The sequence below is a fragment of the Bos taurus genome, chromosome 5, assembly GCF_002263795.3.
Source record: "Bos taurus isolate L1 Dominette 01449 registration number 42190680 breed Hereford chromosome 5, ARS-UCD2.0, whole genome shotgun sequence".
In the NCBI taxonomy this organism is placed as follows: Eukaryota; Metazoa; Chordata; class Mammalia; order Artiodactyla; family Bovidae; genus Bos; species Bos taurus.
Window position 1 is genome coordinate 91,854,641 of NC_037332.1, and position 20,193 is coordinate 91,874,833.

The 20,193-nt window shown below is 36.2% G+C and overlaps 1 protein-coding gene across 3 annotated transcripts in view; it reads right to left on the reverse strand.

Moving 5' to 3' along the window:
• The window catches only part of PIK3C2G (phosphatidylinositol-4-phosphate 3-kinase catalytic subunit type 2 gamma), a 669,869-nt gene that overhangs the window by 455,914 nt on the left and 193,762 nt on the right, over positions 1-20,193 (reverse strand). The window contains exon 1 of one of the 3 annotated variants that reach the window (XM_010805449.4): positions 11,331-11,438. The exons of the other annotated variants lie outside the window; for them this stretch is intronic. The gene's annotated coding sequence lies outside the window, so the exon portion shown is untranslated. Of the gene's footprint in view, positions 1-11,330; positions 11,439-20,193 lie in introns of those variants that run through there. 3 annotated transcript variants of the gene reach the window in all.

Genomic DNA, 20,193 nt, shown 5'->3' on the forward strand with positions numbered 1-20,193 from the left:
AGTATAAACAGTTGTATGAAAGTGAAAGTGTTGGTCACTCAGTCCTGTCGGACTCTTTGTGACCCCATGGACTATAGCCCGCCAGGCTCCTCTGTCCATGGTATTTTCCAGGCAAGAATCCTGGAGTCAGTAGCCATTCCCTTCTCCAGGGGGTCTTCCTGACACAGGGATCGAACCCGGGTCTCCTACATTGCAGGCAGATTCTTTACCGTCAGAGCCACAGCTAAATGAAAAAATGAAACTGAAATGTTAGTCAGTCAGTCGTGTCTCACTGTTTGCGATCCCATGGACTGGGGCTCACCAAGTGCCTCTGTCCATGGGATTCTCCAGGCAAGGATCCTGGAGTGGGTTGCCATTTCCTTCTCCAGGAAGGAAATGGATCTTCCTAACCCAGGGATCAAACCCAGGACTCCTGCATTGCAGGCAGACTCTTTACTGTTAAAGCCGCCAGGGAAACTACCTGGGAGCCACATATAATTAGGCCACATTTCACAGAATCTTGGTCCAAATAATTTGGACTACCTGACCCATGAACTTAATCCTTAAATATTAATATTTTCTTGGAAAACAACAATAGTCCTTAGGGCCATTCTAGGGGCTAACCATGTTCGATGAACCTACAGCAAATAGCTATTCTACTATAACCTCCAATAAATAAGGTTTTTCTATTTTGCCTTTTCCTAAACCTGAATCTAGGTTTTTTAATATTTTAAATATAAAAAAGAAAAATTGTGATATTTGCTGTCTCATCTAGCTTAAGCTTCATTGTTATATACTAATATAATTTACATTTTTTTCTATACATGCAAATGGTTTTTCTTTTGGCTGTGAATGGAAAGTAGTAGAAACAAGTCAATAACAGTTTATTCTTTGGGGGAACCCTAATAAGGACTTGAAATTGAAGTGGTAAATAGTTTTATCTCATAAATAAAATCTCATCATATGGTAGTGGCTTTTCAGGACGTGGTTTAAGAATTGTGAGACTGAACAGAACTCAGAAAGCAATGATGCTCCATTACTGCAATCTGCGTGGATGCAGCAGAAGGGGAGGAGGAGGGATGCACACCATGTGGTACCCATCAACTGTTCTAATAGCTAGAAACGTGTCTGTGTTTTTCAGTGGGTAAATTAAACTTCCAGGTGAATTAAATATTCAAAATATCATAGATATTGAAGAGATTTCTACCTACTAATACTTAGTAATCATTAGCACAAGATGTAAGGAATCTAAATTTTAACTGAATCTTTGACAAAATTATTGATATGATGAATTTTTGCTTCTGTGGTGGCTCAGACTGTAAAGAACCCACCTGCAATGCAGGGGACCTGGGTTCAATCCTTGGGTTGGGAAGATGCATTGGAGAAGGAAATGGCAACCCACTCGAGTATTCTTGCCTGGAGATTCCCATGAACAGAGGAGCCTGGTGGGCTACAGTCCATGGGGTCACAAAGAGTCAGACACGATTGAACGACTAAGCACGGCAAAACACATGATGAATTTTATTTGAATAATAGTTAAGAGAAAGATCTCAGAAATGTTTTATAAGCCAAGTGTAGGAGAAACCAATAATAATATGATAATATAAATATATTGTTACCTTTAATGCTTCTAAGGACTTGTTTATTGTGCCATTCACATACAGTGAGCTATAACATGAGGCATTCCTCTGAGATATATGTTAATATATACATATGGTTAACCATATTTTATTTTAATCATTTAAAACATATATCTGTGGTACAGCCTCTATGGAGACCAATATGGATGTTCCTTAAAAAACTAAAAATTGAGTTACCATATGATCCAGTCATCCAAGTAATGGACATATATCCAGAAAAAGACAAAAACTCTAACTTGAAAAGATACAGGCACCCCAGTGTTCATAGCCACACAATTTAAAATAGCCAGGACATGGAAGCAACCTAAGTGTCCATCAAGAGAGGAATGGATCAAGAAAATGTGGTGTGTGTATGCATACATGCACACAAAGGAATATTGTTGTTTAGTCACTAAATTGTGTCCAACTCTTTGAGACCCTGTGGCATATAGCCCGTCAAACCACTCTGTCCATGAAATTTCCCAAGCAAGAATACCAGAGTGGGTGGTCATTTCCTTCTCCATGGGATCTTCCCAACTAAGGTATAAAACTCACATCTCCTACATTGGCAGGGAGATTCTTTACTGCTGAATCACCAGGGAAGCCCCAAAGGGATATTCAGTTCAGTTCAGTTCAGTTCAGTTGTTCAGTCGTGTCCGACTCTTTGCGACCCTATGAATCCCAGCACACCAGGCCTCCCTGTCCATCACCAACTCCCAGAGTTCACTCAGACTCACGTCCATTGAGTCAGTGATGCCATCCAGCCATCTCATCCTCTGTCGTCCCCTTCTTCTCCTGCCCCCAATCCCTCCCAGCATCAGAGTCTTTTCCAATGAGTCAGCTCTTCACATGAGGTGGCCAAAGTACTGGAGTTTCAGCTTTAGCATCATTCCTTCCAAAGAAATCCCAGAGCTGATCTCGTTTAGAATGGACTGGTTGGATCTCCTTGCAGGCCAAGGGACTCTGAAGAGTCTTCTCACTCAGCCACAAAAAAGAATAAAATGATACTATCTCCAGCAACATAGATGGATCTAAAGATTTTCATACTAAGTGAAGTAAGTGAGACAGAAGAAGACAAATCACATGACATCACTTATATATGGAATAAAAAAAACTTGATACAAATGAATTTAGTTACAAAGCAGAAATAGACTCACAGACATAGAAAACAAATTTATGGTTACCAAAGGGGGAGGAGGGTGATGGATAAATTAGGAGTCTGTGATTAACATATACACACACACACTATATATATATAGTGTGTGTATATACACACACACACTATATATATATATATACACACACACACTATATATAAAATAGATAAACAAGGACCTACTGTATAGCACAGGGAACTATATTCAATATCTCATAATAACCTATAATGGAAAATAATCTAAGAAAGAATGTAGAAATTTAAAAAATCAGTCCAGTTGACTTTCTTTAGGGTGGCATCTGGCTGGTAGTGTGTGACTTAAAAAATTAATCAAATATTTTTAAAACCAAAAAGACAAAGTCTATTCATCGAACAGCATTACCAGCAACAAAGACTGGCAACCATTCACTTGGTTACCCAGATTTTCACCATATGTGAGACCAAGTAGATCAGTCTGAAGTAGAAGGGAAAAAATTGACTGGCACTTTCTTAATTATCTTTAGAATATGGCTTGCTTTATTATCTGAAGGAGAATAAATCTACCAGTCTAACTAATGGGAAAGAAACGACCAATTTCCCTAGTGCTGCCTGACTTGGAGATTCAGAGTCTGAACAACTCTCCCAAACTGACCAAAAAAAGAGTATCTGTACTCAGGACCACTTTACCAACCTCCTTTCTACATGCTTTCTAAGGCTAAAATTTGTAGTAATACAAAATAATCAGAGTCTACAGTGGCTAAGCATTTGGTTTGCTGAATCTGAGAATATGAGCAAAGAGAGTGTCATAAGAAAGCACAAAGGTAGACCACTTCTGGTATAAAAACTATATATACATTGATTAGAATTACCTAGAAAAATGCTTACCTTCTCAAAGTAGTCAATCGTGATAGCAAGATTGATGAAGTCCAGAATTTAGAGAAATCAAGTGACTGCCAGAGACCAGTAGTTAAACTAAGTCTGTTCACACTTACCATTTCTGTAGTTGAAAATCTGAGAAACGTGTTCTAACAGCAACCAAGAAAACAGAGAGAGTTTTTACAAACATTATTTATGAGTAATCAGTGCAAAGAATCTTTATTCCTCAAGGATGAGTAGCTGGAAAAACATCGACAGAGAAGATATGAAAATATTCTGCTAGAAGTAAAATGACTAACAGAGACTAGAGGATAAGTTATTTTTGAAAAATATATGCTACAATGCCATGCCATGCTAAGTCACTTCAGTCATGTCTGACTCTTTGTGACCCTATGGACTGTACCCTGCCAGATTCCTCTATCCCTGGGATTCTCTGGGCAAGAATACTGGAGTGGGTTGCCATTTCCTCCTCCAGGGTATCTTCTCAACCCAAGGATCAAGCACCCACCAGGCTCCTCTATTCCTGGTATTCTCTAGGCAAGAGGACTGAAGTGAGTAGCCGTTTCCTCCACCAAGAGATTTTCCCAACCTAGGGATCAAACCCACGTCTCCTGCACTGGAGGCTGATTTTTGACCACTGAGCCATATGCTATAATATCCCTAAGTAAATTTTATAAAAATGTAAGCTTTTTTGTTTTTTATAAAATTAAGAAATGTGTTAAATGAAATAAGATAAAAATAAAATTTTAAGTAATGTAACAATAAAATGAAGAAGAAAGATATGGAGGAAAATGGAAAAAAGAGATATGTTAAAAACAAAACAATAAACTATTGACATGCAAAGAAACTAAATATTCAAACATTTAAAATATTCATTAAAAGCAGAATGACAAAGAAGAAAATGAAATTTTGAGATAAACTTTGAGAACCACTCTATGAATACAGAAGAAAAGGAGCTAGTGATAGAAATGAATAAGAGGTACCCTTGCAATTGCAAAAGGCAGAGAAAAGATATCTAACATCATATTATTGAGATGAAATAGAGGTAACATTGAAGACTGCCAAAAAAAAAAAAATCTAACTGAATTGAATAAAGCTCTGAATATGCATATCAAACCTAAATACTTGTATGCCACACATACAACCAGGAAAAACTGAGGATATATGTAAAATATTTTAACTTATTAAAGGACAAGGGGAAGAGGAGGGGGAAAAGGAAGAGAAGGAGGGAAGAAAGTTAATCTGGACATTGTTGTTGTTGTTCAGTCACTAAGTCATGTCTGACTCTTTCCAACGCCATGGACTGGAGCCTACAGTGTTCCTTTGTGCTTCACTATCTGCTGGAGTTTGCTCAGATTCATGTCTGTTATGAGTTAGTGAAGCTATCTAACCATCCAGGCATAGACTTCACCTTTAAACACTAGCTGTCCTAAAACAAGGGAACAGCAGCTACATAGTGTTGAGGGTAACTATGTTTTATGTCATTCAGTTTGCCATTTATATGCGAAAATAGTTAAAACATATATTTGCATGTATGTAAGTGCTCAGAAATCTTTATACACTTCTAATGGAAAAGGTGTACTGCTGCTGCTGCTGCTAAGTCGCTTCAGTCGTGTCCGACTCTGTGCGACCCCAGAGACGGCAGCCCATCAGGCTCCCCCATCCCTGGGATTCTCCAGGCAAGAATACTGGAGTGGGTTGCCATTCCCCAATGCATGAAAGTGAAAAGTGAAAGTGAAGTCGCTCAGTTGTGTCCGACTCTTAGCAACCCCATGGACCACAGCCTACCAGGCTCCTCGGTCCATGAGATTTTCTAGGCAAGAGTACTGGAGAAAGGTGTACTAGTTGACAAAATTTTAATCAAAATAAAAACTCAGGATTAGAGACCTAAGAGTAGATAGTAAAGACCAGTTAATGTTGACTTAGTCTAAATAATTATAAACAAAATTTTAAATGTAATAAGAGATTAAATTTGGAGATTTAAATAAATCTCAGAAATTATTTGGTATTAATAAGTTAGGTGAGAAACCATAGACTTATTTCAAAACTGAAAGGCAAGCTAAACTTTCTGCCTTAAAAGAAGAAAGGAGATTAAAATATGCTATTTTCATTTTACCAATGATTAAGAAATAATAAGTTCATGTACAATTATTTGTACACATATATAACTGTAATGTGCCACACAGAATTATTAGTTGAAGAGCAGTGTGTATAATTTTCAAACCACCAGAACAATAAAAATTTGATAGCATTTTCACTATAATAAGGAAAATAGGAAAAGTATGTATTAAGAATGAAAGCTAGAATGAGGCAAGTAAGTTCAGTGGTATTTCTAATGACAGAAGTACAGATATGTGGAATAAAAAATTATTATTAAAAAATAAATGTATTATCATTAAAAAGCAAAACATATTACATTTAAAATATGTAATTTTCAGTTGTGTGGTTTTTGCAACAGAAACAAAAAGTATCAGAGAAAGGTTAAAAGTTTTTCTAAGTATGTTGCTCAAACACAGAAATACACAAACACAAAATGAAGCAGGATAGGAAAATAGAACATAAAGCAAAAATGCATCAAGATAATCTTGCTGCAGTTTCTAAAGACCTTAAAATAAATGTGGACATTTATGCATATAGAAAATGTGTTGTGTGTATATTTTTAAAAAGGTCAATTAATAGATAATTCTGGGATTTTGTAACCAACTCAATTTATTAATATTTTTCTGTGCTTAGTCTCTCAGTCGTGTCCGACTCTTTGCAACCCCATGCACTGTAGCCCACCAGGCTTCTCTGTCCTTGGGATTCTCTAGGCAAGAATACTGGAGTGGGTTGCCATGCCCTCCTGCAGGTAATCTTTCCAACCCAGGGATAGAACCCAAATCTCCTGCACTGCAGGCAGATTCTTTACTGTCTGAGACACCAGGGAAGCCTATTAAATCTTGTATTTATATTTTATATGATTTTCCCTTTTATCTTTCCAAGAATGAGTCTTCTAATAAATAATTAATAAATCATAGCAGAAAAAACTTTTTTGGATTTAATTTCTTTACCCATTCATGATTTTTTAAATGGTGTACTATGAATAAAAAGAACATACTTTAAAAATGCAAAAAATACTTTGCACACACTAACAGCCAAATTTTTTAAATGAAGAAACACTTAAACGCTTTCTCTTTCAAATCAAGAATAGGATAATTATTCCTTATATCAAATTATTTTAGGAATTTTATTTAATGCAATAAGATCAATGAGGATATAACTGCTAGAAAAGAGAATAGTATTTTTATGCATAGCTTATGTGTTTATGTATGAAGACTATATTAACTCCTTAGTATAAATGAGACATAATATTTCAACATGAGAAGGTTTAAAATTTTAAAAATATAAATAAACTTTGGAAGAATTTGTAAATTAATTCAAAACCCTTAATTAGGAAATTGACAAGCTGATCCTATGGTACTTTTGGTACAAGTATAGCAAAAGATAGAAAAATCATTGGTGAGATTTGAAAAATAATACACCTTTTAAAGATTCAATGATTAAAACAATGTAGAAATTAAATGGATTTAGACTTAGGCAAAAAGGAAGCAGAAGGGAAAATGCATGAACAAAACCTGGTATATATCAATTTTAGTTTAAAATTGATGACATGAAGGAAATGTTGGGTCTCTAATTAGATGGGGCAGGAACACCTGGTTAATTATTTGAATAAAAAAGAATTTAGCACCATTAAGTATGGATTACAATTGTAAAATAAATTCTATAGGGAGTAAAGATCTATAATGTGGAATCATGAGACTCTTGTATCAGTGGTTTCAAAACTACTATGAAGCACACATTTATTCTCTATGACTCAGGTTTGTCATTTGTTACAAGAAGGTGTCAGAAAAAATGTCCAGATATGTTTGAGAAATGCTATTATGTTAAGGTAGGGATGCTTTTTTCTTTAAATAAAATTTTAAAATAAAATTCTTATAGAGGTATATAGAGGCTTTTGTGATAGCATAGTATTGGAGTAGGGATTGGCAACCCATTACAGTATTCTTGCCTGGAGAATCCCATGGACAGAGGATCCTGGCAGGCTACATACAGTCCATGGAGTCACAAAGATTCAGACATGACTGAGCACACACAAGAGCATAGTTCACTTTTTTAAAATTTCAGTAAAGGGCTAGAATTTGCAATGCTTTTGAAACTACTCAGGATACTTTTCAAGCACAGTTTTGTTCTGGTCAAGACTCTTGGTCACAGTGGCAGAAGTCAATACAGAAGGGAATGTGATGTGAATTGAGGACAGTCACAACTAAGCCTCTCTTTCTCTCCCTTGGTTCTCTCAGTATATTGGCTTCTGTGTTTTCTAAGCAAATGAACTTTTCCTCCAGGATGGGGAATATGGATAGAGGCTTCCTGGAGACATGTACTTTCTGCATAGCAAATGGCATCAGGTTAAACATTTGAAGCAGGGATTAGATTGACCAGGCTTGGGTCTTGGTCACAGGGGTCAGAGGTAGACAGAGGATGAAGTACTAGGGTTAGTGCAGACTGAAACACAAACCTAACTTTATGTCCTGTTCAGAGGAGGATGAAAACCCAGACATGGCCACACCTCTTCCAGTCACACTCATTAATATTTTCTGGAAAATAGTCCTTTAGCATACGTTCTGGGAAATGCTGAATAGGAAGAAAAATGTAATTTAATAATTACATTTGCAAACATTGAAGAATGCTAACTTAGAATGTGTTAGGTATTAGTCTAAATGCTCTACTTTTAACCCCTTTAATCCTCATACAAATATGAGCCTTATGAGAGTCTTTTGAGTAGGCATTATTATTGTCTTCATTTTAGAGGAAATGGAAGCACAAAGAATGTAAACATCTTGCAGAGTTCCTATATAAATAGAAAGTGGGAAAAAGGGAATACATTTTTTTCATGAAAAAAGATTATTATATTTAAATCACTCCTATTCAAAGTTGTGCATTTGTAAGAAGTAATCAGAATGATACCTAAGCAAAAATATCACAACAAAACAGGAAGCTAGTATGATCAGGAAAATAAATCGGATGAGGAACATATGCATGTCTTTCAAGAAATACAGCAAAAAAAAAAGATCATGTTTTCTGAAAGGAATGATGAATATAGATTGTAGTAAATATATGGATAATTCTAAACTAACGGTTGTATACATAGTAGTGATTTCTAATACAGAGATCAAAATAGATCTAATTAAACACTAGTGTTAGTCACTGAGCCATGTACGACACTTTGTGACCCCATCTAATGTAGTGCACCAGGCTCCTCTGACCATGGAATTCTCCAGGCAAGAATACTGGGGTAGATTGCCATTGCCTTCTCCAGGGGATCTTCCCGACCCAGGGATCAAACCTGGGTCCCCTGCATGCAGGAAGAGTCTTTACCATCTGAGCCACCAGGGAAGATCAAAATAGATATAATTAAACACTAGACCGCAAGACTGTATAAATTTGGATTGGGTTACCTAAATTTTAAATGTTCCTTATAATATCCAGGAAGAAGTACAGATATAGATAGCTAGGTTTTTAAAGAAAGCATGTATAACTTTTGAAAACTGACCATATATTCAACTACTTTTAACATAACTCAAAGTCAGTATTACATAGACTAATCTTTCTGACTCTGAAGTAGTTAAATATTAGTTAAAAGAATTGACCATATATTCAGCTACTTTTAACATAACTCAAAGCCAGTATTACATAGACTAATCTTTCTGACTCTGAAGTAGTTAAATATTAGTTAAAAGAAAGACAGTTTACAAAAGAACTCACATTTTTAACTTTAAAAGCATTTCTGAATAACTCAAGAAAAAAAATCACAATAAAGTTGGAAGACATTTAGAAATATGAAATAAAGTTGTCAAGAAAAGAAGTATTTTGTGTAAGAGAATTTCAGAGATACACATCATGCTTATTCTGCAGCTCTAAATAATTCTTGAAAATATTCCATCCAACAAAAAAAAATAAATGATAATAACTTGAAATGGAAAAGCGTCATAAAAGGACTATTGCTAATGGCTATGCGTGTGCTACATTGCTTCAGTTGTCTGACTCTGTGTGAGCCCATAGACTGTAGTTCATGGGAATTCTCCAGGCAAGAATATTGGAGTGGGTTGCCATTTCCTTCCCCAGGGGATCTTTCTGACATAGAGACTGAACCTGCATATCTTAAGTCTCCTGCATTACTAATGGCTTATAATTGATTTATGATAGTTATAATTGATTTATGCATAAATAATTTTAGTGGTTCATTTCCGCTATGATTACCTATGTATCACTTTATCAGATCATACATTTAAAGAAAAAGGTAATAATTGTTAGAAATACAATACTGTACTTTTCTAGATAGAAAATGACTATTGCATCAGTTTTTCTAAGCTCCAAGAGAATTATACTGCTTTTTTGCTTCCTTGAAGAAGACTTCCTTATGACCAAAGAATCTCAGCTCTGACAGACAGAAAACCCATGAAACCAGGGACTGAAGTTTCACCCTGGCAACATATGAGCTTGTTAATTCCATCTGTGAACTCACCTACTTACTATGGTCCTTTTCCATAGGAAGTGGGTGAAGCTATGTCATTCTTTTTCCAGATCAGTCAAGATGATGTTCTTTCCTTATGGCTCATTCCACAGACTTGCCTTCTACATAGTACAAATGGCAGGTACACATGTATGAAGTTAAGTCACATGCCATGGAAAGAACCCCTGAGACTGAGTAAGAAAACCTTGATTCAAATCCAAGCTCTTGATATTATTAATGATGTGTGTGTGGCATGTGCGTGCTCAGTTGTGTCTGACTCTTTGTTACCCTGTGGACTAGAGCCTGCCGGGCTCCTCTATCTGTGAAATACTGGAGTGGGTTATCATTTCTTTCTCCAGATTAATGACATAGATGATGTTATTTATAATGTAGGCAACATGCTCTTGAACCTCTCTCTGCTATTTGATATACAATATTGCAATTCGACAATGCATTTTAACACTATCACATGCATATTATGATTTTTAAGTGGGATATATCATTTCTATCATCAGACTCAAGTATCAGAAATATAATTGCCAGATAAGAATGTGAGGGAATAACTTGTTACTATACCATGTTCATATCAGCCTTCAGTGAACTACCAATACATAAATAGAACAGGGTAGGAGCCAGCATGGAGTGACAGAACAGAAACAAAACAGCTGCTTCCTGCAGCAGGAACTCTTGTTAATTTGGAGCCCACATGTTAAGAATATCCACCCCTCATTAAGAGTTTCTTTACGCTGTCATCATCAGCACACAGTCTATAGACCACAGACACTGATTCAATACACTGAAGAAAACGTGCACAAGGAAGGAATCTACCAGCAGACGTGACCGAAATTGGCTCAAGACTTTGACAGACATGAAATTGAGCAGGTAAGAGATGAAACAAAAGAAATTGTATCAGCGTCATTTATGGGGTCATTCGGAGAGAGGGAGAAAGGGAAGGAGAGAGGGAGAGAAGAGATCATCAAGGTGCAGTTTTTCAGGAAAGATCTATATCTTCTGGAGAATATTTACAAACCTACTCAGAATTGAAACTCATCTACCATTTAATTTCACAATATAGTTAAAGAGCTACTTGTCTTTAACAGTACATTTGAATTCAAATATTCTCCTATGTATTCGGTTAACTATAGAAAGTTGATTTGTTTCAGTCTCTTACCTGAAACATATATCTTCCTGAAATGAAACATGATCTCATTTCTGTCCAAGAGTGAAATACACTCAAACAAGCTACAACACTCCTATTTCAAGGGAGCATTATGCTTCCACTGGAACCTTTTATTCCTGTTTGACAGGTTGAACATGTTTAGGAATCTATTTTTCATCAAACCTTGGAGGGTTATGTGGAAAAAAAAAAAAAAGGAGTTTACATAATGAATACAGGAGTTAAGCCAAACACTTAACAATGAATTAGCTTCTCCGTGCTGAACAGAATTTGTGCCAGAAGACATTAAATAGCAATATGCAAACAAAGTACTTATTTGAAAAAAAGTGTATAAGGTGAACCTATTTCCCCTCAAAGTATTTCCCCTCATGTGATCCTGCATTTGAATGTGGGAGTGGATGGGGACGGAGGCACTGGTGGTTTCAATTCCCAGAAACAGAGTTGAGCCCTTGAAAATGTTACTCTAAGCATTCTATGAGATTAACTGTCCAGTTTTTTTTTAATTAAGATTTAATATGTTCCTTTTTTTAATTCAACCTCAGGATCCAAAGTAAATTTCCAACTTAAAAATAATTTTATTATCTAATCATGTTTGAAAGAAAAAGAAATAGAAAAGAATATTTACAAAGTTAGCCAGAAAGCAGATGTGGATAGTTGTTTTCTTTCTTTCTTTTTTTTTTTTTTTTTTTTGGTTTATTGCTATTTAAAATGAACAATGTGTGGAGATTTGGAGTCAACACATAACATATCTAGTGGGATCCAGGAACTAGGTCCAGTCAGGAGTATGTTTGCTTTATTGAGGAAAATTTTAGGAACTAAAATATATTATAGGATCCTCATCCTTTTCTCTTTTATCCTTTTAATTTTATATTAGTGTTTTTCTAAGATTGATATCTTGAATGGAAGCATAGACAACAGAAAATTAAAAATTACATTCACATTAGAAAACCTGATGAAAAGATATTTAGAAGAATGAAAGTCACAAAATTGTACATCCCTCTTGCATTCTTTTCCTTATAGAGTAACACAGGTTGTGTGAGGTTAAAGACAGAGTAGAAGCTTAAGTGGAAATAGAGGGTGGTGATACAGGGAAATGTTTTCATTTTTATTTTTTAATAATAGCCTAGATTGCAATTCTAAACTTTGGGACTCTGGAGAGGTAGAGAGACTTCAAAACCACTTTACATGTAGTGATTTTTACTCAGTACATTTATACTCAACATTTACTTTCTCTTTAAAGTAACTCCTAAAATATACTGCTAATTTTTAAGAAAACAAATCCTTGAAAAATTGGAAATATTTATACCTATAAATCTCTTTTTTATGGTAGACATGAATTTTGGAGGAAAAGCCAAGAGATCTGGACTGATTTGAAAAGTCCAGCTGTTTGGACAGTCTAATCTTGGCAAAACTGAAAGATTAAGGTTAACACAGTTTGATATTGGTTATTTATTAACAGGAAAAGGGTACCAAGATGTACCTTGTGCTTTGTTTCCTCTGTGAATATGCCCTTCAACACCATCTATTTCCTTTACATAATGCTAACCCTTTTTGAGTAGAACTTTTAAGTCAAAATAAAATCAGATGGAAAACCATGCCATTTTTACTGTTTATTTTTTCATGACTTTGTTCTGTGCCCACTACTTAAACAAGTAAAGCCTTCTCTTCAACATAATTTTACAGGCAAAGCATTTAAGACAAAGTGATCAGCCTTCAAAATGGAAATTACACATCTTTTAGGGAAAAAAGAAAGCTTTATGGGATCAGTTTATTTCCTTTTCTGTGTATTTTGTGTATATTCTGTTAGTATTACTGTAAGTTGTTTTGTCTATTCATTATAAGAGACAACATTAAATGAAATTGTCCAGGCCAGAATACTGGAGTGGGTAGCCTTTCCCTTCTCTAGGGGATCTTCCTAACCCAGGGATGTGAGCCCAGGTCTCCCACCTTGCAGGCAGATTCATTACCAACTGAGCTATCAGGGAAGCTCCCTGAAAGGTGTTAGAAACACTTGATTTAAGTGTCTTGGTGAATAGCCTCCTAAAACTTTCCTGCTTGTTGGATTAAGAAGTCAATGTCCAAGTACATATAACTGATTAATTTTTTATGTGTTTTCCCCACTCTAAAGATAATTTCTTTTTGTTCAAAATGACTTAATTTTCAGAACACACATTTACAGAACACACAAGGTAAGTTCTGTAAATGTCCTTGCTATTCAGCCTTCAATCTCGCCTCAGACCTGAGAAAGAATCTTCAACGGTGACCTTGCCAGTAGGATAAAGTTTAATAGTCATCTTGAAAATTGACTACAAAGAGCTATGATCCAGAACCTTGAGACTGGTTGTGTGTGTTTCGTGTATGCTCAGCATTTTCCTTACCCTTCGTTATCTTCCAATATTATTTTTATAAACTGTTTTAAAAGTGAAAGTTGCTCAGTCATGTCTGACTCTTTGTGACCCCATGGGCTGTATAGTCCATGGAATTCTCCAGGCCAGAATACTGGAGTTGGGTAGCCTTTCCCTTCTCCAGGGGATCTTCCCAACCCAGGGATCGAACCCAGGTCTCCGGCATTGCAGGCGGGTTCTTTACCATCTGAGCCACAAGGAAATCCAGGAGTACTGGAGTGGGTAGCCTATCACTTCTCCAGAGGATCTTCCAGACCCAGGAATCAAACTGGGGTCTCCTGCATTGCAGGCGGATTCTTTACAGCCTTACTTATTAAGTGAAGAATTCTTAGAAGGTTTTCTAGTGGGTGTTTAGCAATACTTGGTTCTGGGTCCACTATGATCAATGAGACAGGCAAGGTCCCTGCTATCATGCAGGGGACAGTACAACTTTCTACCCCTGCCTTATTTTCTAGTTGAGTGACCTGAACCTAGTTAGCACCTCTTTGAAAAACAATTAAAGGCAGTTGCAGATAAGATAAAGTTATTTGCCTATTCTTATTTCAAATATCAGGAAACTGACAAATAAAGGGAAATATCTTGATCAAGTTATTTTGAAATTAAGTGCTAGCTGTATTGCTACTATATTAAAAGTAAATTGTTTATTCTTTCATTCACTGTAGTTTGGGAGAAGGAAAAAAGTGAGTTAATAGAATATGAAGTCTCGATAGAGACAGAACTTTCAGACCTTTAAAAATAGTATTTGTTTAAAGTCTAAAGGAGGGAGAAATTGATATTGATGTGTCCAAATCTCATACAAACTGAGTTTCTTGACTCTTATTTTGGTGAAGTGAATAAAATTATTTTGTTTTAAATGATAATTCAATTACTAAGGCATAAACACAGATGAAAAGTTCACTTAGAGTATTTAGTTGAATAAAATGATACTTCAACAATATCTGCTTTGCTGAGGTGCCTATTGTTGATTAATGACACTGATGATGCTATAGATTGGCTCATTAAACACCATGCCAACCTTCTTCTTCCTGTGTGTTTCTGGCTGAAGATTCTGAAAAGCTTAAAGTGACACTTCCCCTATGCCTTTGCAGTAAAGAGTCAGGAAGAGAATTAGACTCTACCAATAAAATGTATTTGCACAGACTTTAGAAGGTGGAAGCAAAGAATAGTTGTGTTGCTTTAGATTTTTTTTTTTTCCCCTACTAGCAGTCAAGATCTTGGTTTCTAAAGCAGTACTTCAGTGTATGTTATCCACTTCCTCCCATGTTGAGAGGCAGCTGTTGCAAAAGCAGTGATGACAGCTAGTTCCCAGCTTTCTGATTATGGAATTGCTTTTAAAGTGGAATGTCTGTACTCAGCCATTCCTGTGGTAGCTTCACTCCCTGGCTGTGTTCTACAGTGCTGTGTTCAAGTCCAGAGCCCACAACTTTGGCTCTTTCTTCTATTAATTTTGAGAGTACTTTATTCTCTGTATTAAATCTTTCTTTCTTGCTTTAAATATTTAGATTTGTTTCTGAAGAACACAACAGCATGTCAGACTGTGAGTTGCCAATACCTGGTGTCAACCTCTTTCTAATAATAGTTTCAACTGGTCACATGTCTATATAATGAAAGACTGCCTTGCTCAACCTCTCTTATTGAGAGGTATAACAATGTGTCTTAAGTTTCAGATAATAGAATTTAAACAGGTATTATATTTGGTATTATTGGGTTTTGTCTTTAAAAGGATGGAGCATATTGTACTCTAATACTTTCTAGTTGCTATGTGATGGCAAAGGTTGAATATCTTCCCTGAGTCCAGGGACAGAAGCCACATAATGAGAGTATAGTGTGCAGTCAATAGTGAACCACCTACACCTGAATTATTTTATGAAACACACAGTTCTATCCTGTTTTGTTGGTGTTCAGTCACTAAGTCATGTCCGAATCTTGAGGCTCAATGGGCTGCAGCATGCCAGGCTTCCCTGTCCTTCACTATCTCCCAGAGTTTGCTCAAACTCATGTCCATTGAATCAGTGATGCCATCCAACCATCTCATCCTCTATCGCCTCCTTCTCCTCTTGCCCTCAGTTTTTCCCAGCATCAGGGTCGTTTCCAATGAGTCAGTTCTTCACATCAGGTGGCCAAAAGATTGGAGCTTCAGCTTCGACATCAGTCCTTCCAGTGACTATTCAAGATTGTGTTCCTTTAGGATTGACTGGTTTGATCTTGCAGTCCAAGTACTCTCAAGAGTCTTCTCCAAAACCACAGTTCAAAAGCATTACTTCAGCATTCAGCCTTCTTTAATGCTGGATTTTAGACTCTCTCTTGCTTTTGAAAAATAACATCTTATTCTTAAATAAAACATAATTGGGTTGCTACAAGTAGAATTCGAATGTAATTTTAAAAATGAGGCATGGGTCTAATAGTTGGGTACTGGGTGGCAAGAACCCTACTATTTCAGGTTGAAAAGCCAGTGATTCTTCTTATATCATCATAAAACATTTGACAAAACTGTCACTTGTAATCCTTATAAAGATAGACTACTTGCCAAAAGAACATGCAGCCTCTGTAAATTGCTTGGAAAACCTCAGGACATTAAAAAAAAAAAAACTCAGAATGTTTATGGGTGTTAGCTCTTTCTTGCCATGCACAGTTCTCTGACAAGATGTACTTGGACTGGTTGTAAGATGCAATTTTAAAGAAGCAGCTTTCACGGTAAATAACCTCTGGTGTCCTCAAGTGCCTCCATTAAAACCTCTCAGTTAATTGGGGTCCATTCTAGTTTCAAAGGTTAGATTAAGGGTGATGCTTTCTTGCCTCAACTAATATTTTCAGAGAGCACCAAAGTAGACATCATTAAATTGAGGGGAAGCCAAAATATTCTGAACAAAGAAAACAGAAAATATGAGGAAAGCCTGCAAGCTTGGAAAGCTTTTCTCGATTAGATTTCTGGTTATGATTATTTGCCTGTGGATCTGACTGTTGGTAGAAAAAAAGCATACTGAGTTTTTTAGGGATTGTATCGATCTTCAGAAGCCAATGTATGCTTGACCTTTAAAGCAGCTCCTGAAGCCTCCCAGCTGGCCTTGAAGAACATAACCCAGAAATTTGTACAGTCTGCAAGGAGAGAATAGAGTCCAATTCTCTCTTAAGGAGGAAATTATAAGGTATTCAGATATTTTCAAGAATGAAAGAGACACACATTTAAAACAAAGAATTCATTCATTCAATATTGATGTGACACCAGGACAGTCCATGTAAGTCAGGATGATCACAAGCAAACCAGTAATTATGGTAATGGAAATAATGAACACAGAACAACATCTCAAAGTAAAGAAAACAGGAACTGTAAATCACAAGGGACAATGAGATTTCTTCTGGATAATATAATCAGGATCTAGTCAAGGAAATTATTTTAGCACCAGAATGGGGAATGTTTATAATTCCTGTGCAGTAGGATTTGATCATTGCTTTGAAAAATGACAGCTGTTTCTTTTCCAATTCTTCCATTTTTTTGGAAGGCAGCTGTGCTTGCCACTATATCTCCAACACTTCACTCTTCCATTTTTTTGGAATGGGACTGTATTATATTGGGAATACATGTGTGTAGAGGGACGGTAGGTCAGTGGGAAGAAGTGCACACCTGGATCTTTGGCGGCAGGCTGCAAGTGGTGTCCCAGTGTCTTTTTCCCCTCCTATAGTAATGGCCAGCCAGCCAAAAGCCACCTTTCTCAGCCTCCATTTCAATGAGATTTGGGCAAGTAACTAGTTAGTTCTACTCAATGAAATGTGAAAAGAAATATGTGATTCTCTTCAGCTGCACCCTTAAAAGGATGACATGTACACCTTCCTCTCTGTTCCTCCTTCTTCACACACACACACACAAGGATGCACACCTGAAAAGTAGCGATGAATAGAGTGGCCACCTTGGACGTGGATACCTTCTGCTGACAATGGGTAAACCTGAATTGCCCATTATCATTCTTACCTTAGCTGGAAAGAGGAGTGAGAAAACACAAGAGAGAATGGACTATCATGTGTATACTGCTGTATTTTGAGTCTTTGTTATAGAGTTTATGTTAAAACCACATTAACTACCACACTATGCATAGACTGAAATGATTATTTTTCCTAAAATTTTATTCATAATACATTACTTACAAAAATTGAATCAGAGATCCAAGCTGGCTATTTCCAAGTGCATGTTTAAATTAAAAATTGTATGAAGTTTTCATGTTCCATAAATTTAGAATAAAAACTTAATTGTTCTCAAACAATTATCTCCAGAGAATATTTACAATAAAAAATTCATCCACTGACTACTGATGCCAGTAATCATTAAATTAATGCTGATAAACATTCTATGAAAGGTTACTGTTACAGCTTTTCACATAGTTTGGTATAAAGCTGAGAAATATGGTCCATATAGGGACTACTTGAAATGAGAGTTTTATGAAGTCTAATATCCATTCTGGAAAATAAGAAAACAATAACAATTGAAAAATTATCTTGGCTCATCAAATGTAAAGTTAAGATTCAGAGTATGTATAGAGTGCACAAAAACAGTGGCTTGATTTTTAAAAGGAATTCAGCTTTTTTTCCTGCTTATAATGACATGATGAGAAAATTCCTTTACACTAAAGAAAAAAACACGTATTACATATCTATTCCCAAATTTGTCAATTAAAGTAAATTGCTTTACTTAAAGTAAATTGTGTTTCTTAATCCAAGACCAAATAGCTTAATATGCACTTTTCTTTCTTCCTGGGGTTTGTCTCCTTGGAGTGTGTGAGAGAGTTCTCATTGCCTTATGGCTTATGGGGCTGCCAGGGTGAGAACAAAGCTGAGGGGTGAAGCCTGGGGAGAGGGGACCAGAAGAGAAAATTTGTTGAAACTCTTATTTGAAAAGAAAGGAAATTAGTTGAAGTTGTCAAGTTGGTTTTGGCCAATTTTACTTACTGATTGTATTTTAGCATATTGTAGATAACTAGAATTTGAACATAAGAGATAGTAAGAATCAAACTGAAGTTATATTGTGGATACTTTCAGGCCTTGGAGGATATCATTGTGCTACAATTACAGAGGACAATGGCCATGGACATCAGGGTGGCTAATTTCCTTAATGAGTCTATTTTTACCCATTTGAAGAAGACTCTTGACAATCCTTTGGACAGCAAGAAGATCAAACCAGTCAATCCTAAAAATAAACCCAGAATATTCATTGGAAGAACTGAAGCTGAAACTGAAGCTCCAATACTTTGGCCACCTGATGTGAAGAACCAACTCATTAGAAAAGACCCTAACGCTAGGAAAGATTGAGCATAGGTGGAGAGGGGGACCTGACGGATGAGATGGTTGGATGGCAACACCAACTCAGTGGACATGAATTTGAGCAAACTCCGGGAGATAGTGAAGGACAGGGAAGCCTGGTATACTGCAGTCCATGGCATCACAGAGTCAGACACAACTGAGCAACTAAATAACAACTTCTAAATAAAATCCTTCTCTCTTGTTCTTCTGAAATTGCATTGCTCCCATATCATCAATTTTGGAGGCACTTACTACTCTCTGCCTTGTATAATAATGGGTATATATGTATATTTACTCTCCTTCTTTATTATAGAGTCTGTGTTTTATTATCATCCTCTTGCTTTCTGAACATAATAGGCACCAAAACGTTAATTATAAGAAGTCACTGTTAACAGATCTTGATCCTGCTTCTGGGCCTTCCTGTATTTTATTGTATTGTTTCTACTAACTTCATGCATTCATGAAAGAGAATTTTTTTTAGTTACATTTTTTCCTTTATTCATTCTGTTACCTTCTGAAACCAGAATTAATACAGTAATGCAGGAAATTCCTCTTCCAACCCATGAAACTTCTTAGAAACTTTAAAAATTGTCATATCTTTCTATATTACATTATTTAATATAATTTTTGAGACATAATTTAAATACAGTGAAACGTGTAGGTATTAAGTATACAGTTTGATGAAATGGACCAGCTCTGCTCCTAAGCACTGGCAGTTCTGGAGTTTCATCTGAATTTCTGGCATGTTTGACAGTCTCTCCCCTCAGGCTGATGAGATCCACAATGTATCCTATCACTTCCAGGCCCAATCTCAGTTGGGTTTATAGCTCTACAATAGCAGTCTGTTAGGAATCTCTTCTCCATGTACAAACAGCTTAGAATTTGCACAGAAACTCAAGAGGACACTTACTCAGATTTGTGAAGTTCTCTGTCCAGCTACCTTCTCTCTGGTACCCTTTCCCTGAAAATAACAGCTACCTCCGTGGCCCAGAATTCCAATCTTTATTTCTTCTATTCAAGGAGATTATTGTTCTGTGTTTGGCTCTACTTCTTAAATTGGAAAGTGATCCCCAGCAAAAAGCCAGGATGAATGTAGACCTCATTTTATATATTATTTTCTTTCCTTCAATGATCATAGCCCTGAGTTCTCTGTATTCCAATTT